The sequence below is a fragment of the Phalaenopsis equestris genome, unplaced genomic scaffold, assembly GCF_001263595.1.
Source record: "Phalaenopsis equestris unplaced genomic scaffold, ASM126359v1 Scaffold000094, whole genome shotgun sequence".
Lineage (NCBI taxonomy): Eukaryota > Viridiplantae > Streptophyta > Magnoliopsida > Asparagales > Orchidaceae > Phalaenopsis > Phalaenopsis equestris.
In genome coordinates, this window is record NW_018164536.1 from 5,493,509 (window position 1) to 5,507,796 (window position 14,288).

Genomic DNA, 14,288 nt, shown 5'->3' on the forward strand with positions numbered 1-14,288 from the left:
AAAAATTGAATGAAAATAGTATATCAATGATATGGATTATAAAATATGATTTCATGTGCATGATTAACCGTGACGGAAATCATGCCCTTATATACTAGTTACGAAACACTAAAAAACATGTGCATAAAAATGAAAAAGGCAATTGCTTTTGATATATCATAAATGATATAATTTTAGAATGTGCTCATGTGATGATTGTATATGTAGTACAATATAATAAAAGTATTGAACTATCTTGATTGATCACATTCATAAATAAAAATTGACATTTTTCTGACAGATGAAACACTAAAAAACATGTGCATATAAATGAAAAAGGCAATTGATTTTGATATATCATAAATGATATAAGTTTAGAATATGCTCCTGTGATGGTTGTATATAAAATGATTAAATAGGGAAATGATGTAATACAATATAATAAAAGTATTGAACTATTTTGATTGATCACATTCATAAATAAAAATTGACATTTACTTTTATATTGATTTGTTAAAAATTGAACTTTTAACTGACATATATAATATTTTCTTATTCATTGTGCTACTATAATTTAGAAGTAGAAGTATTCACTGGTTTTAGTTAGAACATTTTATTTTACATTAACTTCAAAACTTTTAACTGACATACACAATATTTTCTTATTCAATGTGCTACTATACTTTAAAAATAAAAGTATTCACTAGTTTTAGTTAGAACATTTTATTTTACATTAACTTCAAATTTTAAGATTTTGTGTAAAAATAAATAATAGAAGAGAGAATGTATATAAAAGGCACAAATAACCAAAAATAAGATAAATTTAACTGCATTAAATATCTTCTTTTATGCAGTAACTTTCATTTATATTTGGATAATTAAATATTAAATAAAGAATAAAAAATAGAAAAAGTTTTCGATTAAAATCGTCTAACCGCTGTTCTAAACATCAAAATTTCAAGCCTCAGACTAGGTTGTGATAAAACATGTCTTTAGAAATCAAGGAATAAAAAGTAGAAAAAGTTTTCAATTGACATCGTCTAACCGTCTGTTCTAAACATCAAAATTTCAAGCCTCGGACTAGGTTGTGATAAAACATGTCTTTAGAAATCAATGTAAAAAATTTCATTCTATATTTGAGCTTTAACACAGTGGGTAAAATCATGCGGCCTAAGTTGATTTTCAATTGAAAAAACTTGATGGTAGCAAATGACGGTAGATGATTTTCTAAAGAATTAAAATCATGCAACCTATTGTACCCCTCGTCGATAATTTTGTGCACGAATGGTCTTTGGCCACATAATTTGTTTATCTAAGATGAAGGCAAAAAATTACAAAAAATCAAAAGAACAGTAATTGTCAAATATTGCTTTTTTAATCAAAACAAACTAAGTTTTTCTCCTACATGTTGCTTAAACTATAACAGAATAAATTTGAAGAACAAGAAAATAAAAAATGCAATAAACTATATAAACCTCAGCCTATACCTTGTTCCATTCCGCCTATCATATGGTTCTATAAAGGAGCATGGCTTGAAAATTTTCCAAAATAAAGAAACATTTGATTAAAAAATAAGTTGGAGATTTATGATTTCTTATGTGCACAAAATTTCAATGGACAACTTAGTGTATTCTTAATTGCGCACCTTATAAGCCTTGAAAATGCAAGCCTTATCTCTAAGATAAGAAAGATATTGATAGTTAACAATTGAACTAATAGAAGCTTGATGAAAAAAAAAGCAGCCCAATGGCTTAATGAAAGTGATCCTTGTGAGCAAAGAAGTGGATGAATAGAGCCCTCTACAGTAAGATCGACGCAATGAGTCGAGACATTTGTGCTAGAGAAAATAAATTTTTTGTTATGCATAATTTAGAAAATCCAAAAGTTGGCAATCCTAGGGAGAGATATTGGTAATTGGTTTCTGCCAAAGATTCTGTAAGTTATACAGATCTCTTGTTGGACATGTTAAGTTTTTTCTCTATGACTTTATATCTTTAGATGTAAAGTCTCTTTATAATAAGAAAACACCTTTTACACAAATTATCTCTGTTTCAGATGACAAATTTATCAATTTATTATTAATATTTTAATATTCAACATTAAACTAAAAAAGAACAATCATGCTACACATTGGAGGATATTTAAAAAATAGCAATTGAGAGAAAAAACCCATTAAATGTCAATAGAGATGAATGTTGGCAGATGAGGGTAGAAATATAACCAGATTTAACTAAAACTGCATTGTCAAATGTGTTTGCAAAGATTGTTTGTCTCAAATCCTCTTCCACCAGCAAAAAATCTTTCAGTCAAATTGTAATATGTCTGTCAAGCAAAAAAAAAACTATTTCATTTTTTGCAAAAAACTGAAACCAAAATAAATATAAATATTACTAAAAATTTAACATGTTATTTAGAAGCATCAAATGCACATAAGCTTTAAGTTTAACAAAGGAGCTGACATTTAAAAAAATGGATGAAACAGACGTTCTAAGTCCCTCCAACGTCAGTTTAAAGCTATAAAGACATTCAATTTTTTGAACATTTTCGTCATTCAAAATAGAATCAGAAATTAAAAAATTTTGGATAAACATCAGGAGAGAGCATTAAGAGCTCTTCAAACATTCTGTCCAGAAAATAAAAGAGTTAATATTATTATTAGGAAACTAAGAAATGCTTCAAACCAAATCTGGGTCAATTGGAAAAGTGCATGAAGAATGACCACCAAACATTTCTCTAATAAGAAACTTTAATACTTGCAGAAGAAGTTAATCAAAATATACATATCAAAGTGAAACCTTAAGAAGCCCAAACATATAACAAAGGTAATCAGAATAGAAAAAACAGAAAGCGTTGTAAAAAATTTGTTTTACATAAACATTCAGACTTTCAAAGGCAACATATCAATAGTGCGATAGAATATGAACATTCTATTCTTTACACTTGGTTTAAGTTCACTAGTTAAAATATGGTAAGCACTGAAGTTAAGTTCAAATAGTAAATTGATTGCACATTGTACATCACACTAAATTAACTGAAAAGAGTTACAACATGAATCAAGTTTATAAAGTACACATCAATAATATAATAGTGTTAAATCTAGTAACTAACGTTTCAAATTAGAGATGATTTACAAATTTAAAATACCAAAATACTACCTCCTAGTCCTTCTTAGTCTCTTGAGCAATTTGTGCTCACAGGAAGTATGCACAGACCAACTGATGATATCTTAAAGTTTTTACTTCAGACGAATCATAAGTTATATTCTTCCATAACTAAGTTACATTTAAACATCATGAACAATTGCATATATAGACATATTAGAAAGCTAATATAAGCATAAAAATAGTTTATCAAAAATTTAACAATTATATTGTAATGACATGAGATTTTCACTTCTTACATTAGTATTATACATTAATTCAATACTCAATTTACAGAAACTTCTAGCATATTATCAACTAGAAGCATGGAACCCTGTACTTCGCCATAAAATGGAGATTAAGTAATCGATGTTCTGTTGATTAATGTTTTTAATGTTAGAGATTTCAACCTACAGAGAGCAAGGGTACTTTTGAGGAAGTGTTTGGTACTTAGAACTCGTGGAATTGAAAATTAAATTAGTTGTTTTGACCGTCTTAGTGAAGCTATTTCCCTTTTGGTACTTTTCGCCATCATGTTAGCATTCCAATATGAGTATCTATGCAGATGTTCATAATGTTTAAATGTATTTTATGTGTTATAAGAGAATGTAACTTTTGATTCGTCTGAAGCAAAAACTTTAGGATATTACCAGCTGACTTTTGCATACTTCCTGCGAGCACATTTTGCTCAAGAGACTAGCAATGACTGGGAGGTAGCATTTTTATATTTAAAATTCGTAAATCAGATCCAATAAGAAACGTCAATTACTATGTTTAATATTATATTGTATTATTGTTGTGTATTTTATGAGTTTGATTCATGTTGTAATCCTTTCAGTTAATTTAGTGTGATGTACAACGATAAATCAATTTACAATCTGAACTAGACTTTAATGTTTATCATACTTTGACTATCGAACTGAAACTAAGTGTAAAGAGTACAATATCTATATTGTGTCACACTCTTAATCTGCTGTTTTTGAAGACCTGAATGTTCAAGTAAAACATATTTCCTACAGAGCTTTCCAGTTTTTCTTTTTTAATTATCTTTGTTATATTCTAGGATTTCTTAAAGTTTCAGTTTGACATATATATTTTGATCAGTTTCTTCTGTAAGTACGAAAATTTCTCTTAAGAGAAATGCTTGGTTATGTCATTGACTGACAGAAAACAAGGTTATTCCTTATACACTTCTCCAATTGAGATAAATCTGGTTTTAAGGATTTCACAGCTTCTTGATAATAATATCAACTCTTTTATTTTCTGAATAGAATGTTTGAAGTGTTATCCATACTCTCTTGATGTTCATCCAAAATTTTTTAATTTCTGATATTATTTTAAATGAAGTCAATATTCAATAAATTAAAGATCTTTATAGCTGTAAATTGACGGTGGGGAGACTTAACAGGGTTGTGTCATCCCTTCTTTTAGATGTCACATCTTTTGCTAAACTTACCTCCTTTGCTAAACTTTAAGCTTATGTTATTTTATGATTCTGATAACATGTTGATATTTTTTAGTAATCTTTGTTCTTATTTTGGTTTCAAGTTTATGCAAAGAATGAAATGATCTTTTTGTTGGACATATATACTACAATTTGGCTGAAAGACTTTTTGCAGGTGGAAGAGTAGTTGGGGTAAACAATCTTTGCAAACACATTTGACAATGCAGTTTTAGTTAAATCTAGAAACATTTCTAACTCTGTCTGCCAGTTTTCACTACTATTGACATCTAGTGGATGTTTCCTATCACTTGTTTTTTTTTAATGTCCTCCAATGTATAACATGATTGTAGAAACATTTCTAACTCTGTCTGTCAGTTTTCACTACTATTGACATCTAGTAGATGTTTCCTATCACTTGTTTTTTTTAATGTCCTCCAATGTATAACATGATTGTTCTCTCTAGTTTAATATTGAACATTAAAAAAATAATAATATATTAGTAAATCTATCATCTTCAACAGAAAAAATTTTTGTAAGAGGGGCTTTCATATCCTAAAGTGGTTTTACATCTAAGATATAAAGTCTTACAGAAAAAGTTTAACGTATCCAAAAATGGACCCGTAGAACTTACATAATTTCCACCAGAAACTAATGGTGAATAGGATCATCTTTGCCTTGAGCTGCTTGGAACAACTATCAGCTCCTCGCCACATAGCCATCACTCTAGACCTGAAAATTATTATTGTTATTATAAGTATAAACTGAAATTTACCACCATAATTATTAGAGTGCTAACAACAACATCCATTACTTTTCATGACATCTTATTAATGCCACTAACAGGCTAAAGAAGATACAATTTGTAATTTCTTGTAAAATAATGAGTTTTTGAATGGGCAAAACAACAACAGCTTCTCTCACTTCAATTTTCTCAACACCAAATTATCTTGTATCATTTTCTCACTTACCTAATAAGCAAAAGCAAAAGATGATCATCATTTTCCCATTGCAATTTCTTACATGCACTAAAAAGATTATATAATGCTTCAAAAATAATTAAAAGAACATGAAATTGATTTGAATTATTCCCCTTTTAATTTCAACAATAAAGTTTACATCAATGAGCTAGAGAACAATAAAGTATTTAGATTCAACATAAGAAGTGAAATATAAAAAAATTATAACTTCTTTAACCAAAATCCATTGTTAATGTTAAAATGAGGAAATATAAGATGTGTTATTATTTTGAAGTTAAATAACAAATTGAATACATTCAAAAGATGAAAATATGAATTTCTTTTTGATAATTCCAACCTAAGGGTGTTGTATGGATATAACATATGAATTTCCTAACCAAGCCCTCAGCTTCTATACGAAGCATTATAGTCATGGAAATGATTAGAATAGCAAAACAAAAAGCACAATAACAACTAACTTTAACCTTAGTCATTTATTTATGTTTTCATATTCCTTAGATCCTAAATAATAGCATTAATACAATAAAACGTGGTTTAATAAGGCGGGCATATATTATCATAATAATACATTCTTGGGTGTTTGTACCAACTTATGAGTGGGTTTAAAGAAATTAAAATCTATGTTATGTTTGTTGGTAAAGCAAAAGAATTGAAACCCATGTACATATACAGAAATGACAGGATTATCTAACCTTGTGGATGATGACTGTGTGCAAACTCTCAGCTTGTAATGACACGGTTACATGCATGAAGATAAATAGTTATAACTACAATCATCTTGCATATCTCATACACAAACATGACTTATGAGGAAATGTGTGATTTTATTGTTGAAAATAGTATGGATGGTGGCTTATCCTGTTATTTCAATCCTCTTATGGTGTAAATGGGAGTATTTAGGTTTCGATAAGTTTTTCTTTTTATCCCCAATGAATTAGACATGAATGAATTCTAGGGTAGTCGACGAATTCATCTTTATTTTCAGATCAATATAAGCTATAGTCAAATTGCATAAATCTTTAAGATTTTCATGTCCAATCTCTATGGGTATTTATTGTCAATTTTCATTGAAATTAATCCAAATGGGCGTTTTTTGCATAAGCTAATAGTGTATTCTAACAATAAGGCTTGAAGAAACTTTTTGTTGTAACTAGTAATGATGTGTTGAAAGGATTTAACATTCACAAAATATAAGATTTAAAAAAAAAACTTAAAAGCTAATAGAAGGTTAGATCTTACGAGAACCAAAATTTCCAAATAAGATTTGTGTAGCCCTTCTAAGGAATTGCAAGGTGCATAAGAATGTAGTGCCCTATGATTTAAAAAAAAAGAATTTTGACTACTATTGTCAATTTGATTCGAACTAACATTAATTGGCTCGTTATTATAAAAAGAGATACTTTGCGGCGAATTGAACCGATGTAGCGAAGGAAACGAAGTGATCAATTTTCTTACGTAGCATCGAGATGGGGAGGGCAACTGCTAGAAAAGAGAGAGATGAGGTGGAGGGGGGAATTGAGCTAGGGTGAGAAGCACGTGCACTGCTGGAAATAGGGGAGTTGTGCTCGCAAACGCACTTACAATGAGAGAAAGAATGAATACCAGGCCGAATACAAGTGTAGAAACAACTTTTAAGGATCACACAGGCATAATAGTCGCGAAGTACATAAAACATTATCATATATGCCAAATACAAACCTGCTGCATATTATATACATCTTCAAGTGACAATTTTGAAACCATAAGAGCATAAACAACTTGTGTTGCATAAAAAAATACATCATGCACTCAATTAATAAAATACAATTGCAATACATGTTCATATTTTTTTTCCATAAAAGAAACCTTTCAATTATATGTCTATGTCATAACTAAACCGGAACCGGCTTTTATTCCACATGCGTATCTAGATCAAACGAAGCCTTCACAAATCTTTCGTATGGATTGTGTCATCTCCAACCATACCTGCTCTTCTAATCGTGAGAATAACTTGACTGTCCTCTCACCAACCAAGGTTGGGATTTAAAGGTCATAGGCTAAAGCATTATACTGTTCCTCATCTGAGCTACCAAAACCTTCTGATATTTCCCGTCCCTTCCTCTTTCATGCTTTAACATAGTAATGAAAAACGGATAAACATCTCCCTCGCCCCATTCCTCCTCCAATCGATAGCCACCACCTTCTTTTCACAACTTCTTCCTCAATTGATGAAGTTACAATATTCATATACAATGAAAGTTCACCAAAAAAGCTATAACAGAACGTTAAGGTCGTAGTCGATAGTTATGAAGATAGTAACGCACCATGAATGTTGTAGAGCAAACTTGTTGTAGAGGCTATAATTGAATGTCGTCGTAGTAGTTAAAATGTGCATGTATAAGTCATAGATAGTTGCTTCAAGAGCCTTAGTTGGAAATGAGATCGTAGTAAAGAGTTGTGGGAATCGTGGGTCATGTTGGTCGTAGTGATAAATTGTGATGACGTTCATAGGCAACGAAGGCTAGAGTTGGAAGTCACATAGGTTGGGACCACATAGGTTGTAGTTGGTAACTTAGGTCGAGATGATAAGTTGCAATGACGCTCGTAGGACACATGTGTCAGATCGGGAGCTGCACAAGCTATGATCTATATAGGACATAATTGATCACATAAATCATAATGATAAGTTGTGAAAACATTTGCAGCCTATATAGATCAGAGTCGGAAGCTCCACAAGTCATAATGGTTAGCTGTAATAACATCCATAAGCCACAGAGGTTGGGAGTTGTGTGAGCAGTGAGTCACTTATGTCATAGTTGGTCATGTAGGCTATATTGGTGAGTTGCGACGACATCCATTAGTCGTAAGGGTCAGAGCCAGGAGCAATAAGGGTTATAACCCATATAGCTCAAAGTTGGACACATAGGTCATCGTGGAGAGCTACATTGTACTTGGGGTGCATCGTAACAGCATCTTTGGGGTGCCTAACAACAACATCTTCGGGGTGACATCGTTAGACCTTCTTCAGGGTGCATCACTATATCGTTCGGTGCATCATTATCGAGCAATGTATGTCGAGATTCCACGGCTCGTGTCATGATTATGTAGGAAGTTTCATTGCAAAAAACAGGCAACGAGCGATGGTGATTGATGACAGTCGGGGAGTGGTGGTCAACGAAGATAAACAAGTAATGGTCGACGATTGTTTGTGCTTGTAGAAGCTAGAAGCTAGAAGCGTTCGTCAGAGCTTCTGCAAATAAATGCCACTAGCTTCAGCTTCTCTCGGTCCTTCTTCAACCCCAAGTCTCGGTCCATCTCCTATCTTAAAGAAAGGGCGGGGCTCTATTTAAAAAATATAGGAGAGAAATTCCTACAAAGAAAGAATGACTTCACACCACTCAATGAGATGCCCTGGAGAGGTTCCATTGATCAGGCAGTATTCAAAGCACATTTAAGTGCCTTAATGACGCTAACTTTGACCCAAATGTTCTTTCCACAATAACGCTAACTTTGACCAAAATAAGTAATAGAGAGAATATTTACAGAAGACATGAACAACAAAAAATACGATAAATATAACTGCATTAAGTGATTTCTTTTATGCAGTAACTCATTCATTTATTTTTGGAAAATTAAATATTAAATATAGAAATGAAATTAGAAAAAAAATTTATTAACATCGGTTGACCGTCTGTTCTAAACTTAAAAATTGTCAAACCTCGGGCTAGGCTGTGATAAAACAGGTCTTTAGAAATCAATGTAAATGATTTCATTCTATATTTGAGCTTTAAAACAGTGTGTAAAGCCATGCCACCTAAATTGATTCACAATTGAAAAAACTTGACTGCAACAAATGATAGTATATGATTTTATAAAGAATTAAAATAATGCAACCTATTGTACCCCTTCATGATATATTTGTGCACAAATGGCCTTTGACCACATAATTTGTCTATTTAAGATGAAGACAAAAAATTATAAAAGATCAAAAGGACGATATATGTCAAATATAGCTTTTTTAATCAAAACAAACTAAGTTTGTCTCCTACATGCTGCTTAAACTGTAACAGAATAAATGTGAAGAATAAGGGAATAAAAAAAATATGAACTACATAAACCTCGGCCTATCAACTTGTTCTATTCCGCCTATCATCTGGTTCTATAAACGAGCATGGCTTGAAAATTTCCAAAATAAACAAACATTTTAATCAAAGACAAGTTGGTGATTTATGATTTCTTATGCGCACAAAATTTCAATGCACAACCTAGTGTAGTTAATTACGCACCTTATAAGCCTTAAAATTGCAAGCCTTATCTCTAAGATAAGAAGATATCGTTAGTTCACAATTGAACCAATAGAAGCTTGATGAAATAATGCAGACCAATGGCTTAAAGAAAGCGATCCTTGTGAGCAAAGAGGTGGAGGAATGGATCCCTCTACAATTAAGAGTAAGATCAGCGCGATGTAATGAGCCGAGACACTTGTGCTAGAGAAAATAAATTTTTTGTTCTACATAATTTAGAAAAACCAAAAGTTGCAATCCTAAGGACAGATATAGGTCATTGGTTTCTGCTGAAGATTTTGTAAGTTATACAGGTCTCTTGCTGGACACGTTAAACTTTTCTGTAATATTATATCTTAGATGTAAAATATCTTTAGCATATGAAAGTCTCTGCTACACAAATTATCTATGTTAGAGATGACAGGTTTATCAATTTATTATTATTATTATTATTATTATTATTATTATTATTATTATTATTATTATTATTATTATTATTATTATTATTATTATTATTATTATTATTATTATTATTATTATTATTATTATTATTATTATTATTATTATTATTATTACTTTAATATTCAATATTAAGCTATAGAGAACAACCATGCAACACATTAGAGGACATTAAAAAAATAACAGGTGATGGGAAAAATACATTAGATATCAATAGAGGTGAATGAAGACATACGGAGGTAGAAATGTAACCAGATTTAACTAAAACTGCATTGTCAAATTTGTTTACAAAGATTGTTTGCCTTAAGTACTCTCCCACCTGCAAAAAAATCTTTCAGTCAAATTGTAATATATCTGTCCAGCAAAAAAACCATTTCATTTTTTTTTGCAGAAAACTGAAACAAAAAAATACAAACATTATTAAGAAATATCAACATGTTATTCAGAAGCATCAAAGACATAAACTTTAAGTTTAACAAATGAGATGACATTCAAAAAAGGAGATGACACAACCACGTTAGCCCCCATCGCCATCAATTTTTTGTACATTTTCTTCATTCCAAATAGAGTCAGAATTTAAAAAGTTTTGGATAAACATCAAAAGAGATCATGAAGAGCTCTTCATACAATTTTTTCAAAAAAACAAAAGAGATGATATTATTACCAGAAAACTACGAAATCCTTGAAACCAAATCTGGGTCAATTGGAGAAGTACATAAAAAATCGTCTAGTCGTGCCAGTCCATAGCAACCAAACATTTTTCGAATGAGAAATTTTCATATTTGCAGAAGAAAATCAAAGTATATATGTTAAAGTGAAATTTTAAGAAGCTCTAGCATATAATAAAAAAATTAAATAAGAAAAAACAGAAAGAGCTGCAAAAATTTTATTTTGCTTGAACATTCACATGTTCAAAGACAGTAAATCAAGAATGCAACATAATATGGATATTGTGCTCATTACACTTGGTTTAAGTTCATTAGTCAAAGTATAGTAAACGCTGATGTCAAGTTCATATAGTAAATTGATTAGTATATCATACTGAATTAACTAAAAAAAATACAACATCAATCATGTTTATAAAATACGCATCAATAATATAGTATAGTGTTAAACATAGTAATTGACATTTCAAATTGGAGCTGATTTATGAATTTAAAATACCAAAATGCAACATCTCAGTCATTCTTAGTCTCTTGAGCAAATTGTGCTCTGAGAAAGTATGCACAAGTCAACTGATGATATCTTTAAGTTTTTACTTCAAACGAATCATAAGTTACATTTTTTTTATAACACGTAAGTTACATTTAAACATTATGAACACATGCATAGATAAACATATTGGAATACTAACATAAACATAAAAATAACAAGATATATATAAACATAAAAATAGCATTATATATATAAACATAAAAATAGCATTATATATATAATATATATATATGATAATGAAAAATTAAAATAAGATTGAGATTGTAATTAATAAAAATTTAACGATATAATCGTAATTGTTTATCAAAAGTTAAGTTAGTTTCTAATGCATAGATATAATCAAATTTTATGTGCAAAATTTTTGTGATGTTAATTAAAATACGAGTAAGTTTGAAATATCAAATGGGAAATATGTAATAAAATAAAATTTTAAAAACAAGTGAGAGACGTGCGAGATATGAAAATTGCAACATTAAACACACATTTTAAATGAAAAATACCATATAAACAATCCAACATATATAAATTAAAAACTAACTTAACTTTTGATAAACTATTACGATTATATCATTAAATTTTTATTAACTAGAATCTCAATCTTACTTTAATTTACATTATTACATATATATATATAGAATGTTATTTTTATGCTTATGTTTATGCATATCATGTTATTTTTATGCTTATGTTAGCATTCTAATATGTTTAATGTTTAAATGTAATTTATGTGTTATATGGGAATGTAACTTATGATTCGTCTGAAGCAAAAAATTAGAATATCATCAACTGACCTCTACATAGTTCCTCGAACACAATTTGCTCAAGAGACTAACAATGACTGGGAGAAACTATTTTGTATTTACAATTCGTAAATCACCTCTAATTTGAAACGTCAATTACTATGTTTAACACTATGTTACATTATTGTTGTGTACTTTTTGAGTTTGATTCATGTTATAATTCTTTTAGTTAATTCAATGTGATGTACAACGTGCTATCAATTTACCATCTGAACTTGACTTCAATATTTATGATACTTTGACTAGTGAACTTAAACTAAGTGTAAAGAGTACAATATTTATATTGTGTTATATTATTGATCTGTTGTGTTTGAAAGCCTGAATATTCAAGTAAAACATATTTCCTACAGAGTCTTCTTGTTTTTCTTTTTTAATTATCTTTGTTATATTTTAGGGCTACTTAAAATTTCACTCTGACATATATATACTTTGATCAACTTTTTCTATAAGTATGAAAATTTCTCTTTGAAGAAATGTTTGATCATGCCATGAACTGACAGAAGGCGAGGTTATTATTTATGCACTTCTCCAATTGAACCAGATTTAGCTTCAACGACTTCGTAGCTTCCTGATAATAATATTAAATCTTTTGATTTTTGAACAAAATGTTTAAAGAGTTCTTAATACTCTCTCTTGGTGTTTATTTAAATTTTTTTAATTTATGATTCTATTTTGAATGAAGAAAATGTTCAACAAATTGAAGGTTTTTATAGCTATAAATTGACGGTGGGGGGAGTAAATTAGGCTGTGTCATCCCTTCTTTTACATGTCACCTCTTTTTTTTAAACTTAAAGCTTATGTTTTTTTTGCTTCTGAAAAACATATTGATCTTTCTTATTAATTTGTATACTCATTTTGATTTCAGGTTTCTAAAAAAAATGAAATGACATTTTTTTAGATAGATTTACTAAAATTTAGCTGAAAGATTTTTTGCAGGTGTAAGAGTAGTTGAGGTAAGCAATCTTTACAAACACATTTTATAATGTAACTTTAGTTAAATCTAGTTACATTTCTATCTCCGTTTGTCTGTTTTCACTACTGCTGACATCTAATGGATGTTTCCCATCACTTGCCTTTTTTAATGCCCTCCAATGTGAAGCATGATTGTTTTCTCTAGTTTAATATTGAACATTAAAAAAATAATAAATTGGTAAATCTGCAATCTTTCACAGAGCTAATTTATGTAATAGGGGCTTTCATATGCTAAAGTGGCTTTACATCTATAAGATATAAAGCCTTACGAAAAAAAATTAATGTGTCGAACAAAAGACCCGTAGAACTTATAGAATTTTTAACAGAAACCAATGGTGAATAGGATCATTTTTGTCTTGAGTTGCTTGGATCAGCTATCAGTGAAGCTTGGCGAAACATAATTAACTTGGAAGATGTTCTCTTAGCCCTTCGATCATTCTTGGTTGTTATCCCGAAGTATTCCATGATTTAAAACATTAACGTTGAACAATGGAAAATCGAGAGAAGAAAGCATATGCTGCCTTATGTTTGAAACAAGTTAGCGTTATAACAAAAAGTTGTTATAGTTCTACCATTAGAAAAAATGACTTGTATTTGTTGAAAAGCAAAAAATAATAAAATTTGAAGTGAACAATTTTCCCTAAATCCAAATACAACAAAATTCACCGCAAAGATAACGCTCAATCTGTGTGGAAAAGAAAAAAAAGAGAGAAAAAATACCAAACAATTTCCTTAACCAGTAACTTCTGTCTGATCTGCAACAAGGTCATAGACGAGACTTTCTCATTCTCATGCATACAATCACAAAATTAATCTTCATGAACAAAGCTGACAATTGCAGAGTTGTAATTCATGAGGCATGCGAAATAATTCTGAATTTTCACTGAATAAATACGTGTCAACATTTCTTGCATCACCAAGAAACATGGCATAGATTTTAAAATCTCCAAACCTATAAATTTACTTAATTTTCCTCAACAAACATGACATAGTATCTGCTTTAAAAAGTTGCAATGATATATATATATATATATATATAT

The 14,288-nt window shown here is 29.9% G+C and overlaps 1 long non-coding RNA gene across 3 annotated transcripts in view; it reads right to left on the reverse strand.

The window, feature by feature from the left end:
- Positions 1–1,708: 1,708 nt before the first annotated feature.
- Positions 1,709–14,288, reverse strand: part of LOC110020242 — a 21,265-nt gene continuing 8,685 nt past the window's right edge. Inside the window, exons 3-4 of one of the 3 annotated variants that reach the window (XR_002293510.1) lie at positions 5,195–5,292; positions 1,709–2,301 (exon numbers count right to left, since the gene is read on the reverse strand). This is a non-coding gene — a long non-coding RNA (uncharacterized LOC110020242). Of the gene's footprint in view, positions 2,302–4,916; positions 5,293–10,496; positions 10,581–14,288 lie in introns of those variants that run through there. The other 2 variants (XR_002293509.1, XR_002293508.1) reach the window with 2 other exon arrangements.